Consider the following 17026-nt stretch of genomic DNA (forward strand, 5'->3'; position numbering starts at 1 on the left):
GTCCCTTGCATGAGAAGGGGAGCAGTGAACCTGAACTCCAAGAACAGCAAGCACTTGCCATATCATCCATTCCCCAGTGACTTCCACTAGCAAAGGGAGACATTTTTAAAAAGAAAAAAACCCAGACAACCCCAAAGTCATTTGTAAAATGTTATTTACTCTCTTCCTAAGCAGAATGATCTTCCTAAACTGTTTGGTTTGAGTGAGAGTTTTGTGGCCAGGGGAACAACGCTGAGAAGCAAACTGGAGGCAAGGATGTCAAATGCACCCAATGAGAGTATCTGTCCCTCTCCCTGCTAATCTTCTCTCCCACCGCTCCCACTACCCTCTTCTTTCCCTGAATCATAAAGTGTCACTCACACCTTCACTCTCTGACATGATGATTAGAGAGTCCAGGTGGTGGGGTCACATGGAGAGAACCTTGAAACCTGTCATGAATTTTTAGAAGTCAGCACATTCTGGAATCCACACACAGTGACCCTCCCTTCAGTATCTAGAGCAAGCAAAGGTCCTCACTTTGGGAGACTTCTCATTTCCCCATTCTGGCCTTCAAGCAGCCCTGTCAACTGCAGAAAAATGGTGTTGGCAGATGAGAGATGCACCAGGCTGTTCAGGCATCTGGCCACAGGTTGGGTCTTTTACCTGGGAAATAACATCATGTTCTCCAGGGCAATGAGTATGTGTTTCCTGAATTTAAGAGAACTTGAGCAAGCAGAACTCAGTTCTGCAAGGCAGAACAAACATTTAGCTACAGAGAGAAAGAGAAGGAAAACAGCTCCAGGCTAGACTCTGATCATTCCCACATGATGCCTGCTTGGAATGGCTTCCTGGTTGCCCTTACAGTTCATCTTAAAGGTACCAACACCTAAATCATAGGTTTACTTAGGTACACCAGAGACACAGCTACACAAAGCCACCCAGATGACCTGGGATACATGTGTGTTTACAGGGGGATTCTACGGGAAACTGTACCACAGCAGCTTTAGCGATGGCTTGGAAACAACTTCCTGAAGACAATATTGTTAGATGCTAAAGTATTTCACTACCAAGGTTCCCCATAAACACTGAGAAGAGAGGGGAGCAAGCGATGAAGGGAGAAGGCAATGACTCAATAGTTCCTGGTTTCAAGTTATTTCCAATAGAAGCAAAGAGCTGGATGAAACGACCTCTCATGGCCATTTCTACAAAACTGTCCCCCTATACCAAGGTTTCTCAACCTCAGCACAATTGATATTTTGGACCAACAACTCTGTTGTAGGGACAGTTGTTCTGTGCATTGTATAATATTTAGCAGGATACCTGTTTTCTACACACCAGATGCCAGTAACAGCCTTCCTGCTCCCCAGTTATGACAACCAAAAAATGTCTCTGGACATTGCCAAATGTCCCCTGGGAGCCAGGGCTAGGGAGTACAGAATTGCCCCTAGTTGAGACCCACTGCCCTATACTAACAAATCATGTTTGATCCCAGCCCTGGGTGAAGGAAGTGAAAACCAAGAAGACCAAGGAGATGACACAGTTCCCAATCAGCAAAATCCAAGGCTAAATTTCCAGTGGCTGCTAGAGCCCTGAAGACTTCACACTCATAGGCATGATCCCAGTCCTGGCCTCATAGTATAATCACCCACTCTGGAAAGAGTTGAGTAAAGTTAGCCTGGTCATTATCTCCCAGGGCATTAAGGAAACAGAAGCTCCTCCAGACAAGTCACCACCATCAGATCTGAGGAGTGGGAGAGGGAGCCAGCAGGGAAAGATGTCCCGTCACCCACCGACGTCCACTCTTTAATCCCACAAAACCCACCTCTTCCAAGATACATCGACACCAGGACAGAGACTCAGCCAACCAAAGAGAAACTCCCAACTGTCCAAGTGGCTCTCACAGCCACTCTGTTCCCATGACAATTCACTTCAGTTGGGTATACAAATACCATCTACCTGGCTACGTTTCTGGGAGGAGGGAAAGTACATCTCAGTCCCTCAACACTTGTTTGACTAACCATCCCAGCTCCCCGCTTTCCTCCACTTGTCCACCTTGACTGAAAGGTGTCCTTGGTGCCAGATACTCTAAAGAAAATCTACCAATGCTAGGGTCTTGCCTTCCAGGGCCTTGGGAGTCAAGGCTGGCAGCATTGGCCAAGAGGCATAAAAGAAGGTCAAGGTACTGAAGTGGAAATTCCAGACACACGAGGGAGAGACAGACAGATGGATGGAAGACTAAGTCCAAGGGCAGCATCAGTGGTGGGGGTGGAGCCAAGTCTTCAAGGGGCAGAGTCAGGGAGGCCTGCGGGACAGGCTGACAAGCTTCCGGGGTTTGGAAATCGGAAGATCCTGTGTAACCACACACTTTCCCAAGCAGAGATGATGCTGACTGTGTTACTGACTATAAATCTAGTCCACTCAGGGCTGGGTTTGGCTCACTCTGGGCCGGCCCCCCACCAGTTACAGTTTTGCTAAATTTAGTGCTGTTCCCAGCCACCCAAACGACTCTGCTCTTCGTGTCCATTTCAGGTTCAGTCAGGGACAGACACAGAGGAATGGGACTTGTCCAGAAGAGATCTGCCCTCATGTGACCCTCTCCCTTCCCCGCCGAAGTCAGGGGCCCCAGGGAGCAGAAGATGTGAGAAACCAGTGGGAGGTCTCCAGGGCTCTGATGGAGGCTCTGCCCTCAAGGTGGCATGCAGAGTGAGAAGGGCCACTGATCCCAGGAAGACCACCCCACACCACCTAGGTTTCACTCTTTGGGAGTCACAGAAGCTGTGGGGTGGCAGGGGTCCTACTCCCTCAGATACTATATGGCATGGTGAGTGGACAGACAGACATCCTCAGGATAGGACTGGAGGAAGGCCCCTCTGCAGTGCTTTGGAGAATCTTGGAGGTAAAAAATGTATTCAGTCAAATATTCAAAGGCTCTAAAACACAGAAGGTTAAAGTAGTGGTCCTTAAATTTGGATGCACATTAGAATCACCTGGGAAGCTTCAAAAACTGATGCCTGTGTCCCAGCACCCCAAGAGACTCTGATGTAATCAGCCTGGGCTTTGGAAATTCTGAAAGATTCCCAGGTGATTCTAATATTCAGACAAGAGTGGGAAGCAGTGGGTTAAAAGCATGCCCTTCTGCTGTCACTGAGTTCCGCCTTTCAGGATACCCTGGTAGACTCCTCACCCAACCACTGCCTTGCTATGTCACCCACGAAGGGCAAGTTATTTAACCTCTCTACACCTCAGCTGCACCAACTGTAAGGTGCACATAATGATACAGAACATCTACCTCTAAGGTTCCTGTACCTGTAATGAGACAATCCATGTAAAGCACACAGAACATGGTATACAAAATGTGCTCCCTGAAAGCTAGGAATCATTATTATTGTCTGTTGTTATAATAATGAGGAGGAAGAGAAGAAAAAAACAGGGAACCCATAGAGCTGGGTCTACATTGCCCAAGGAATAAGGGTCTCTAGCACTAAACCACGACTATCTCAGGAAGTGGGCAAGAAGAGGCTCCATGGCCATCTCCACAGTCCTCTCAGGAGGACACTCATCCATTCCCTCTTCTGCTGTTTGCTGTTTCTTCTGTCTTCCAAGCCCTCCCCTCTTCCCATCATCCTAAATCCCACCACTCAGGGCCCAGCTCTGACCACCCCAGGGCTCTCTCCCTTCTCAGGTGAGAAAGCCCTGAGGTCTCTCCAATAATACTTCCCCTCCTGCCTATCTGTCTATAGTATGAATGAATGCTTTGATATGGACTAGCCTCGTAGCCTCAAAAGGACAATAAGTAACTTGGGAGGAGGGCCTGATTCTCATGCTTCTGTGTGCTCCCTGTGACACCTAGCACCATGCTGGGCACACAACTCTGGATTAATGAATATCTGTGAAATGAAAACACATGTAGAGCCAGCAAAGCTAACTGCACATCAGCAAGAATCCAGGCTCAGTGTCCAAGAGAAGCAGGCCCAGCACCCAAGTTGCTGGCCCAGCTCCCCATTCTGTCATTACAAGGACACACCACCACCCAACTCCATCACAAGAGATCCCGCCCACCTAGTCCCAGAGCCTGCGAGAAAGTCACTGACCCCCATGATTCCCTAAACCCCAAAAGAGTCAGGAAAAACCCAGCTCTGCCCACATGGGAGTCCAGAGCAGCTGGCCACCAACAAGCTGTAAGCCTCTTACAGATTAAAGGCCCTAATTTAAACCTCTATTTGAGGTACGACAAGTGGGTCAACACTCTGCAGGTCGGTCAGTGCAGCTGGTGGAAGGAGAGGCAACTATGACCCAAGAAAGGCTCTTCTCCTCCGGGGGGAAAGATGGAGCCAGAGAATCACAGATGTAAGTAGAATCACTGAGGTGACAGCAAGTTCATTCTGATCCACCACGAATCCTACTCCCCGCCCCCAGATCGCCAGGACTCCACCCTCCCTAGGCAACGAACCTGAGAAACAGAGAATGTAAGGACAAAACCACAGTCGGGATGGCCTTCCTCTTCCTGCCATGGCTTTGGTATGTGGGGAAGAAGGAAATTTGCTGCTAAAAGATAAAATCTTTCTAAGGTAAAGAAACAGTTAATAAAGCCAGGAACCAAGAGAAGACCGAAGGGGCTGGATATGCTGCTGCATTCTAGGGAATCATACCCTGGTGAACAGACAGGGAAGGCGACCTTTGCTCCTAAACCTGGCTGAGGTTTTCCCGGTCTTTCTCCCTAGCTCCTCTGCAGCAGGAAGCACCAGGCATGGGTGAGCAGCTGCAGACAAGCCTAGGATCACACTGTCAGAAGCTGACTCTGGCTGCTCTTTAAAAAGAGCCCTCTTACCACATCTGTCTCCATAGAGATGGCCTCTGGGGAAGTGGCTGGAACCCACTGTTTACACTAAGAGCAGAGAAATCCTTCCAGGACAATGTTTCTCAAACTTTCTGGACCCTGATTCATAGTGGGAAATCAATGCTACACAGCAGCCCAGCACAGGCATATATGTGTACTTAACTATATGTCTCTCTCTATATATATATAACTGAAACAAAGTTTCATGAAATAATACTCATCTTTACTACGTACTATGCAATCTAATATTTTCCATTATATATATATTTTAAAGGCTGGTCTCAACCCGCTAAATTGATCTCACCCATTATGGCCTCTGGACCTGCAGTTTGAACATTACTCTGCAGGAAATGGAAAAGGCTCTTCTTGAAAGAACTTTTAAAATTCCCTTACAGACTAACCTCCCTACAAAACAAATTCCTGCTAAGCCCATGAGTGAGGTGAGGAAAGTGGAACCTCAGTTGCCCAGTCCTTTCTCTGCAATATGCACAAGCTGTGGCTGCCTCAGAGAGCCCGGTCGGCCCCACCTCTCTCAAGGCGCAGGAGCTCCCCCAACACCCGCAGTGATGCCTCCTGGTGCTGGCCAAGCACCTAAGCACAAGCCAGTGCAGGGCTGATTGTCACCATCATTCACTGGGATCAAGCATTGCCTTACCACTCCTCAACCTCACCTTCCACTGAAGGAACTTACCTATAACACACAAAGGCAGAAATGCCAACACTGTGCTGCCCACATTGGTTTTTTTCCCCTCCAAACAGCCTAGCTATATATCAGATGCACTACAAAAGCCTGGAGGATGGGAAGTTTTTTATCTTTTTTTTTTTTGAGACGGAGTCTCGCTCTGTTGCCAGGCTGGAATGCAGTGGCGCCATCTTGGCTCACTGCCACCTCTGCGTCCCGGGTTCATGTGACTCTCCTGCCTCAGCCTCCCGAGTAGCTGGGACTACAGGCACGTGCCACCACGCCCTGCTAATTTTTTTATTTTTTTAGTAGAGACGGGGTTTCACCACGTTGGCCAGGATGGTCTTGATTTCTTGACTTCATGATCCGCCCACCTCAGCCTCCCAAAGTGCTGGGATTACAGGCGTGAGCCACCGTGCCCGGCCTTTTTTTGTTTTTTGAAACTGATGGTACAGAGACACATTTTTATGGGAATCTATTTAATGTCAGGAAAAAGAAATCCAATGTTAAACCTTCCTCAGTCCAGTCTTCCTGCTTTTCCAAGAGGCCTGTGAAATGCCTCCTCCTCCAGACAGCCCTCCCTGAAGGGTCAGGACAGCTAAGGAATTCTCCAAACCCTATGCCATGGTAATATAAAACTCTAATGACTCCTTTCCACACTCACCATTCCCACAAATGTAACATGCTGCCTCTCTGAATCCATCATTATGGCTTGGGTGGGTATCTAAGTTGGAAAACATGTCACAGAAAAAAAACTTAGCATAAACATTCAATAGTTTGAATCAGTAAGTTGTAAAGGTTAATTTTTTTTTCTATTTTTTTCCAAGTAACAGAACAGGTATTTTTGTCCCCTGTTAAGTGGAGCAAACACTGGACATCTCCATTTGTGTCAGTGTGCACACTCCCATTCCCCACTGCTTTCCCAAGCTCCTCGGGACCACTGTCGTGCTTGCTGCTTATCAGCACCCTCTAAACCCAGAATGCCCACTCAGTGCACTTGGGCAAGTACCAAAGACTCCAGGAGAAAAAGCATCTTATCACCATCATAAGAGCTCAGGGGGCATTTGGCAGCTCACCAGCCTACAGCAGGTTTTTTGTTTGTTTTTGTTGTTGTTGTTTTGTTTTTGAGATGCACTTTTGCTCTTTTTTGCCCAGGCTGGAGTGCAATGGTGCAATCTCGGCTCACTGCAACCTCTGCTTCCTGGGTTCAAGCAATTCTCCTGCCTCAGCCTCCCGAGTAGCTGGGATTACAGGCACATGTCACCATGTCCAGCTAATTTCGTATTTTTAGTAGAGATAGAGTTTCACCATGTTGGCCAGGCTGGTCTCGAACTCCTGACCTTAGGTGATCAACCCACTTCGGCCTCCCAAAGTGCTGGGATTACAGGCGTGAGCCGCCGCACCCATCCCCTACAGCAGGTTTTTGTAACTTGGGACCTGTGAATCCTCTGATGGTGTATGCCAGATTGTGGGCTCTTACTATTTTTTTCTCCTGGAGAGATTATAGCATCCATGCAATTTCTAATATGAACTGGCAGGAAAATAAGAGCCACCAAAACCAAATTCTTAGAAAGTTGATCAAGGGCCTCCCAAGACCACCTCTACCTCTCCAACACACAGCCCCTCCTCTGCCACTTACACTCTCTGAGCATCCCAACCTCCTTCTGCCAACAAGCCATTTCCTTCTTCAGTTTTGTGGTCTGGCATGAACTTTCAGGTGAAGTCCTCTCATCCTTGAACCCTTACTTATTAACAAACACCTATTTACTGAGCACTTGATGGGTCCAAGCATCATGCTAGGCTCTGAGGATACAGCCATAAACAAGCGGAATGAGATCTTCCTTGTGTTCCCAGAGACATCCTCCAGCTCCCAACCCCATTTATGGCTAATACAACACTATCTTACACTTCATTTGTGTCACATTTATACTCTATTTTAGGTGAAGGTATCTGTCTACCTCACTCATTCCTTCTCCGTCCCCACCCCACTACATCCAAAAAGAGAAAAAGACACAGAATCTTTCACAGAGGCCAGCCTAAGCAAATGCACATCAACCATGAATGCTGATGGGCTCACCAGTGGTCCAAGCAGCAAGACTAGCACACCAGGGCAAGCCTGACTCAGCAATGCAGGGTCCAGGGGACCTTGGGAGACGTCTCTGTTGCAGTAAAGAGAGCACGGGGCCTCTGTTCCTCAGCCACAGCCCGCAGTTCTCATCCCAGCTGCTGATCTCTCAAATTGTGCATCCAGTCAGGGCAGTTAGAAAAACAACACCAAGTAGATGTGTCCAGCTGACATACCTCCTGGACTATCCAGGTGGAGGAGAAGCTTACATCTCAGACATCTGCACCAATATTTTCAGCATGTAAACTGATGGAAGACATGAAACAATGCATCAAAGACATACTCTCTCATGAAGAGGAGAGCTGGCTGCTCTAGATACCATGGCCATCTCTTCTAGCAATCTCTGCCAGCTCATTTCTGGAGCATCTGAACACGACCATCTACTTCCTAAATGACAACATGGCAGTGACTAGAGCTGCCACCATCCTTTCAACCTGTCAGATGCAGAAGGATGCACAGCTAACGGCAACAGGACCACAGAGCTGTTTCTCTAATATCACAAAAGCTTTCAATACTGTTAACGAAATGGCTCTAGCAGCCACCAAAGAAATCTGCTACTGGACTTTGTTGTCCAAGAAATACGACCTTATGGTGCTGAGGTCAGAGAATGGGATACTCCTCAGCACTATTCAGTCAACGAATATCAGTGAAACCCAGCACTGTCAGGTACTATAAACAACAGAAAAGACAAGACTCAACCTTTATGTCAATTAAAGGTTGTTAGGGAGGCAAGGTTACTATAGAAGAAACAATCAGAGCAATCACCTCTAATGTGGCATGTATAAGAAGATCCACTAGGATGAAGAAGAAAATATTAGAATATTTATACTTTACTGAAACACAAAAGATTAAATTTTAGTATTATTTAATATAGGAATTGACACTGACACACTCCTTCAATTTGTGTGTTGGGTGGTTGCTGTCATTTAAGGTACCAGAGGCATCCTTGTGTCTGAGTAGGAGATCCAAATGCAGAAGGGTAGACAGTGACACCCCCAGTTGCCTGATTTAGTACAGTTTACATCTGCCCAGTGAAGCAAAATTAAAGATACCATCTTCAATACAATAAACAACAGTCCTTTGTAATAAGACGGTGAGACCTGAACGTCATCTGACCACAGTGTCACTAATTATCTTGTGGTAAAAATATCTAAAAGAGTTGCTCAACTTAGAGAAGAATCAGGCCAGGTATGGTGACTCACACCTATAGTCCCAGTGCTTTGGGAGGCCAAAAACAGAAGGATCTCTTGACACCAGGAGTTCAAGACCAGCCTGAGAAACACAGCAAGAACCCCGTCTCTACAAAAATTTAAAAATCAGCTGGGCATCATGGAGCACATTCGTAGTTCTCACTACTAGCGGGGCTGAGGATTGCTTGAGCATAGGAGTTTGAGGCTGCAGTGAGCTATCATTGTGCCACTGCACTCTAGCCTGTGCAACAGAGTGAAACTCTGTCTCAAAAAAAAAAAAAAGAGGAATTATACTTTTTTAAACCAGAAAACAAGAGTACTAAAATGTGCTGACCTCTTCTGCAATGAGTGCCAGTAAGTAGAATGCTACTTAATGGATATTTTTAAGCAAACAAATAAATACTTACCCTGTATCTTTATGGTGAAGGTTGAATTTTTTTAATGGGTAAGAAAGCCATTGTTCTTTTAAAATGGGCAATTGGAAATCATTTCTACCATTATATGATAGTGTTGCCAATATCAATGTAAGGATGTCATCTTTAAAATCTCATTATCTACACACACTCAAAATAGAACATCAAAACTTGTTTTAAAATCACCCAAAATGAAGTATTTCCGGGGTCGTGAACCCATTTATTAAATTCAACATATAAAATTATTAAATTTTGCAATGAGTTTTTAAGAACAACTGATTGATATCAAGACTGACTGAAATATATTAGCTGGATTTCAACAAAAACCTTTGCAGAACATGGTGGATGTGACTAAAAAACAAGTATCAAGATTTCATAAGTATAATCCAGGATGCATTTCTGCCATGGGCATCTGCATAGCATTGTGAGGTCTCTTTTAAAATATCCTGATTCCAAACAGAACTTCTAGTTGCAAATGACACCGAGCTATCCTGAAATAATAAATTATGCTCAATTGCAATGTTCTTACTGAAAAATAATCATTCTTAATAGCTAATTTCACTTAATTCTTCAACAAATGACCATCTCTATATACATGTGTTAGGCACTGTTCCATGCTCCGAAATATAGCAGGGGACAAAACTCACAAAAATCCCTTCTCTCATGGAGCACATATTCCAGTGGGGAGAGACAGAAAATACACTAATAGAAATAAATAGTACGCCAGCTGGTGAAAAAACACTACATGAACAGGATGCAAGGAAGGCTAGAGAATGCTGGGGGCTTGGTGGACCCACTGAGAAGGTAACATCTGAGCACAGACCCAAAAGAAGTAAGAGATTTAACCATAGGGCTATCGGGGAAAAGCATTCCAAACAGAGGGAACTGGAGGTACAAAGGCCCTAAAACAGGAAATGCCTAGTATACCTAAACAACAGCAGGAGGCCAGTGATGCTGGAGCAAAGTGGAAGTTGAAAAGAGTAACAGGAGATAGATACAGAAGCAACGTGATAAAGCCGGGTAAGGTCATATGGACCTGTATTGTGCAAGATGGCAGCCACTAGCCATGTGAGGCTATGGAGCACATGAAAGGCAGCTAGTTCACATGGAGATGTGCTTTGACTATTACTTAGTACAACAAACAAACAAAACAAAAACGACGTAATATACCTCAGAGGTGAAAATATTGTTAACATACTGGGCTAAATAAAATACATTACAAAATTAACTTCAACTGGTTCATTTTCCATTCATTTTTCCTTTTATCAAAAATTTTTAAATTATATACATGACCCTCACGTGTAGCTCACATTATATTTCTACTGGGCAGTGTTGAGATAAGCTATGAGGTCTTATGGACCACAGTAAGGGTGATGGCTTTTACTGAGAGAGAAGAGAAGCCACTGCAGGGTTTGGGCACAGCAAAGCATGATGTGACTTAACGTTTCACAGGACTGTGTCGGCTGTGGGGAAGACTAACAGCCTCTAAGGGGCAATAAAGAAGCAGGTGAGAGAGGATGGTGGCTTGGACCAAGGTGATGGCAGTGGAGGTAGTTCTGATAGATGAGATTTTGGATATGTTTTACAGGTAGAGTCAACAAGACTTACTGATGAACTGGATGAAGGACAGATGAGAAAGAGGGAAATCAAGCATGACCAGAGGTGTTTTCAAAAAGCAACTGGAAGGACAGCATTCCCATAAATGGGATGGGGAGACTGCAGGAAGAACATATTGGGGAGGGAAACCAGGAGTTCCATTTTGGACATGTTTACTGAAATATCTATTAACATCGAAGCTGAAATATTAAACAGACAGATGGATACACAGGTCTACAGTTCAGAAGAGAGTTTGGGCTGCAGACAAATGATTAAGGGTCGTCAGCATATCGATTTTTTAACTTTCCATTATAGAAAATTTCTGGGCCGGGCGCAGCAGCTCATGCCTGTAATCCCAGCACTTTGGGAGGCCGAGGCAGGTGGATCATGAGGTCAGGAGATTGAGACCACCCTGGCTAATATGGTGAAACTCCATTTCTACTAAAAATACAAAAACATTAGCCGGGTGTGGTGGCAGGCACCTGTAGTCCCAGCTACTCGGGAGGCTGAGGCAGGAGAATGGCATGAACCCAGGAGGCGAAGCTTGCAGTGAGCCGAGATCACGCCACTGCACTCCAGCCTGGGCGACAGAGTGAGACTTCTTCTCAAAAAAAAAAAAAAAGACAATTTCTAACATAAGTAAAACGAGAGAGAACAGTATAAAAAACCCCAGGTACCCATCAACCAGCTTCAACAATGATCAGCTCATGGTCAATCTTATTGATCTCCCAGGATTACACTGAAGCAAACTCTGGAGATCACTCATATAGATGGTATTAAAAGCCATGCGACAGGAGAGGATCACAGACAGAATGAGAGAAGATAGAGAGGAGGTGCCCAGGGCCTTTAATGTTTAGAGGTCAGGGAGATGAGAAGCCGAGAAGGAACGGCCAATTAGGCAGATGGAAAGCCAGAAATACACACCCTGGAAGCCAAGTGAAGAAACAGGGTCAAGGAAAAGGGTATGACCAGAGGTGCCAAACTGCTGAAGAACTCCTGTGAGGAAGATGAAGAAGTGACCACTAGAGTCAGGATCATGGGAGTTACCACAGGAGCACTTTCATCAGAGTGGCATGAGTCAAGAGAAGATGTGAAGACAGCCAGGACTGAAAATATGGAGGGACAGATGATGGGGCAGTAGCTGGGAGAGGTGACCAAAGAAGACTTTTTCAAGATGAGAAAGATAGCCTTTGGAAACGATCCAGTAGAGGGAAAAGGTGGGGATGCAAGGAGGAGGGGACAGGCTGGGGCAATGTTGAATATGGGAGAGGAATTGAAATTTAGGGCAAAGTAGAAGGCTGCCCTTGGACAGAACGATGACTTCACTTAGGAAGAAGGTAGGGAATACTATATATCCTAGCCATTTGAAGTCTTTTGTTTTGTGTTTTATAATACTATAATGTATTTTAGCACAGCACTGCTTTTTATAAATTATAAATACACACACAAACAAGGGGAATTTCTCAAAAGTTTTAACTGATATGGGCACACAATCGAAATAATTAAAGACCTCTTAACTGAAAGAAAACAAAACATATCCTCAGAGGCTGAACATGTAGCCTTCAGGGACAAGGTATCATAAGGCTACTAGGTCTTGTATCTGAAAATATACTTTTATTAACTAAGATTTTTTTTAAAGGCTCAGACACTATAATCCAGTAACTACAATACAGTTGCACTTGAACTGAAAATGCAAAAATGTAAAAAGAATCATGGACCATTCTCAAAATCAGAGCATCACAGGAATCAGAGTCTGATAATTTACTTACATAAAGAAATGTAAATCAGTTAAAAGTTTTATCAGCAAGACAGGCCTGAATTGTACCATCATATTTGGCTACTGAGGCAGACTGGCTACCCAATACATAACAAACAGCAAATCAAGAAAGTGGGCCTGTCATCTGAAAGGCTGGCAGGTAGCCTATTTGGAACAGGCAAAAGCCCCAAACCAACCTGAAGTCCACAAAGCCACAGAAACATCCAATTTGCTCAAACACATTAGCAACACTTGGCGTTTGACAAGCCCTGTAACAATTCAGAGCCCCTCTCTTTAAACGTGTTCATTTAGCCTCTCTACAATCCACCCATTCAGGAAGCTCTCCATTTTAACTTTCCGAGCTATACACACTCAAGCCCAAAAGTGTTACATGGATACGCTCAGAGCCCAGGCAGCACCACAGTTAAAATGCCGGGTCGCGTGGCTATGAGACATAGGCCTGCCACAGAAGCCACGTCTGGCTTCTTGAACATGCTAGGGGCATCTTTATCAACTACATAAAATGACAACATGAGAGCATGAACACCATGCTCTAAAACGTAGCAGGTCTGCCTGCACAGAAGTGACGGTTGTGGTCACACCGCTCAGCTGGGGTGAACACACGGGGAAAACTGCCAAGCAGCAGCTCTCCTGTGGTCAAACTCTAAGCTCCAGGCGTTGGGCCCTGTCTGTCCTTTTCACAGGTGTAGGCCCAGTGTCCAGTACAGCTCCTGGAACAGAGCGGGCTCGCAAGAAATATCTATTGAAGGAAGGGAAAAATGACGAGCTACATTACACCATAAAGGCAAGAGGGATCATGAAAAAATGCTCAAAATCATAAAAATCATCTAACAAAACTCAGGAAGCTGTTGATGGCAGTTGACGGGGAAGAATGGTGGGCAGCTAAGTAAATCTAAAAGGTAGAATTGCAAAACATAAATTCTTTTAAGAATGACCATAATCTTTATTAACAGAGCTTTGAAGATGTCATCAACTAAATGAAACATACGGATCTTGTTTGGAGCCTGACTCAAACCAACCCGCTGTTTTCCAAAAAAAAAAGAAAGAAAGAAAGAAATTGAGACCACGAAGGAAATTTAAACATTATTTGGATATTTGGATGACAGGAGATATTTAGGAATGACTGTGCTTTTTCAAGGTGTAATAATACCACTAGGGTTATGTTTTTAAAAGATATCATCTTTTAGAGATACATTAAAAAGTATTCATGGATAAAATAATACAGGATCTAGGACTTGCTATAAAATAATCCAAGAAGGGGGTAAGGAAAAGGTGGGTGAAGGTATGAAAGAAATGAGAAAATCCATGTGTTGATTATGTGTCAAAAAACCAGGGGATGGGAACATTGAGGTGTATTACGCTAATTCTTTGTGTACCTGTGAAAATCTCCATTGACAAATTTGAAAAAAAAAAAAAAAAAAAAAAAAAAGACTAACCATAATGTCAAACCACAGTTAATTTCCTTGTATTTGCCGCACTGTTGGAAAATAACTGAGAGGCATTTTTAGTCATACATGGACACAGTCATTTCTGAGGAGACTGGCAGAACAGAGCTGAGAGTCTCATCTTTTCTTTATCCCTGCCATCATGTTCATCTGAGACTCGCTTGTGTCATTTCTGCTTTCATCCTAGGCCTGAAGAGGTCTCCATGTTTCCTCTCACAATGGCCCCTATTCTCCCTCCACTCTTCCCTTCTCTGCCGCTGGTTAGTTCTTCACTATTCTGGTGGCCCTCTGCTTTATCCAATGATCCTGACTACCTCTAACCCACCTTTGTAGCCAGGTCATATTCCTTCCTTCTCATGGCCCTAACGCCAATGGATTCTGTCATGCCCACACGGCTTTAACCCTTCTCTTTACCTTAAAGGCAGTCACTTAAAGGCAGTCATCATCCTATATCCGAGTACGTCCATCCTCCCCCAAATCTGTCACACTTGCTGCGTTAAGCAGCTCTCTTCCTCCACTTACCCACTCAGATCCCTCCTGCACATTTCCAGGACAGATCAAACAAGGATGGGTCAACCAATAAATATCTGAGGCCTATCGTGTGCCAAGCTCTGTACTTAGCACTGGGGTGACAGCAAAGAACAAGACAGATACAGACATGTTCTCTTGAAGCATGTGATCCAGTACAGACGGAATTAAGATTGGTTCAGCTGCCCATAAACCTTCCAGATCAAACTGCGAATCTTTTACTTACTTCTGTATCCTGAGAACTTCACACAGTGCCTACCATATAATAGATCTTTAATAAATATCTGGTAAATGATATTTATTTATCCAAGTCAGTATACTTGCTCAACATAAGTTTAAGACCATATAGTATGGGGTCACCCTAAACCCTACAAATGAAAAGATATTTAAGAGAGAATGTTTTCTTTATAACAGCCGCTGGGGAAACTGTGTCGGGGAGGTATGAAGGAATGCTCCTAGAGCCAGAGTTACCATTACCAGCTAAAAGCAGCTCTAGGTGTGCCTGACTTCTGTCTTCTTTGCTATTGCGGACTGTCTGCTCCCTCCTCCCACTGCTGGCCTCCTCCCTACCAAGTGCAATGAGAATCAACCTCAGTCACCTCCCTTCCCCCTGCTACTTTCGGCACGTGGTTTCCTCCTGCTACCGACGTGTCTCACTTCCTATCTCAGCCCTGAGCAGAACTGCCCCAACTGCTGGGCTGCTGCTGTTCTGCAGCGGTGAGAACTTTAGCCCTGTTCCTAGCTAGGAGTTTCAGCAAGACTCCGGCTTGAGGACCAGGTCAAAAAGGTGGAAACTAGGACACAGGAGGACTCCATAAAGGTTGGCTGCAGGAATACTCAATGCTGACTCCAGTCCCAAGCCAACACAGACACACATCCCACAAACGCCAAGCCCAGGGCCTTATTCCGACAGAGTGGATAAGTGCCAGATTCAGACAGACATGCCAGGCTGGGTTGCCGACTCTCTCTGCGGTGGCATCTCCAGGACCTTGGCATTAAAGGTGCCAGTGAGATCAGAAGTAATAGAGATATCAGGGGAAGATCCTACAGGACAGGCGGAACCAATAAGCCTCCCTTCTCCTCACCCAACACTAGGCTTGGGTCAGTCCAGTATATCCTCTGCACTGCCCTGGGAAATCAGAATGAGAGGGACAGTAGCTTGTCAAACCCAGTCCTGCTGAGGAGCTCAGGCCTCCAGGCTCCAGGGAAAAGGCTGAAAATGAAAGCGCTTTCCTAGATACAGAATGACTATGTTTGAGCTGACTCTAATAATCTACTACTATTTCAACTATCAGATCATGCTCTCATGGGATCACAAAGACAGGCCCAACACAGAATCTTTAAGAACCCTAGAAATCTGAAACAGCCATCGTTAGCATCCCCAGTAAAAGGCCAAGCACCTTTCTGGTAGTCTACCGCAGGGGTTGGCAAGTTTTATTTTTTATCCTAAAGGGCAAGATAGTAAATATTTTAGACTTATGGGGCATACAGGCTCCCTTGCAATTACTCAACTATGCCATTGTAGCATGAAACCAGTCTCAGACATACAAATGGGCATGTCTCTGTTCCAGTGAAACTTTATTTACAAAAACAGGAATCCGGCCCACGGGCCACAGCTTGCAACCCCTGGTCATTGGGAAAACCTGCTTTTCCAGTATTTCCATGCTCCAAAGAGGAACAGAGGCTCCTATCCACTTGGAGGGCTCCTATCCACACTGAAGACAGGGACCCACTCTGGGGAGTAGGCCTCCATCCCTACCAGTCCCTCCCACAAGGCACTAAGAAATCCAGGCTACTTGTTCAAAAAGCCTGATCTGCATCAGAAACCTGGGCAAAGGTAGAAAAAGCTTCCCAGACATCAAATCAGAGGGCTTCAAAACTGAAAGAAGCTAGATCCCTTAGACTAGACACTTGGCCTGGAAAAGGAAGTGGTGTGTCCAAGATTATGTAGCTAGCAAAAGTCGCCTCTCTGTCCAGTGCTCTTACTCCTCCAGGGTGACAAACAGCATACTGGAAGAGGCCAAAAACTTGTGGCACATTTCTACAGCACAGTCCCGGGCTATAAGCAAATGGTACAAGAGCTTGGGGAAATAAGTGCGTGCGTGTGTGTGTGTGTTTCCAGGTATACCTGGACATAGTTACTAGGGAGAGGAAAACGTAAGCAAAAATCTTAACTTCAAAAAGGGATATGGTTTGGTAGAAGATGTGGGTGTTTGTTAGCAGAAATGTCCAGGGTCTGGGCAAGCCCTGGGATAATAAACCAGTACAAGGCATACAGCCTCACTCAATTCCAGGTAATGCCCCAGGCCCTAGGATCTACCTCTACCCACCTTCAAGCTTCATAATCCAATATCCTTCAAATCTTTTCCCAGAATGGACTTCCATTGCATATTTTACTTGCCTGACCATAAACATTTTTATTTGGATAACCTGCCATCATCTTGAAGGCAACAT

At 45.1% G+C, this 17026-nt stretch overlaps 1 long non-coding RNA gene across 1 annotated transcript; it reads right to left on the reverse strand.

Moving 5' to 3' along the window:
* Positions 1-6619: 6619 nt before the first annotated feature.
* On the reverse strand, positions 6620-14033 carry LOC144341553 (uncharacterized). The gene is made up of 2 exons (XR_013418565.1): positions 11422-14033; positions 6620-6654 (listed from the first exon to the last, which is right to left on the reverse strand). It is a non-coding gene; the product is annotated as an uncharacterized LOC144341553 (long non-coding RNA).
* Positions 14034-17026: the final 2993 nt, after the last annotated feature.

This window comes from Macaca mulatta, chromosome 1 (genome assembly GCF_049350105.2).
Source record: "Macaca mulatta isolate MMU2019108-1 chromosome 1, T2T-MMU8v2.0, whole genome shotgun sequence".
In the NCBI taxonomy this organism is placed as follows: domain Eukaryota; kingdom Metazoa; phylum Chordata; class Mammalia; order Primates; family Cercopithecidae; genus Macaca; species Macaca mulatta.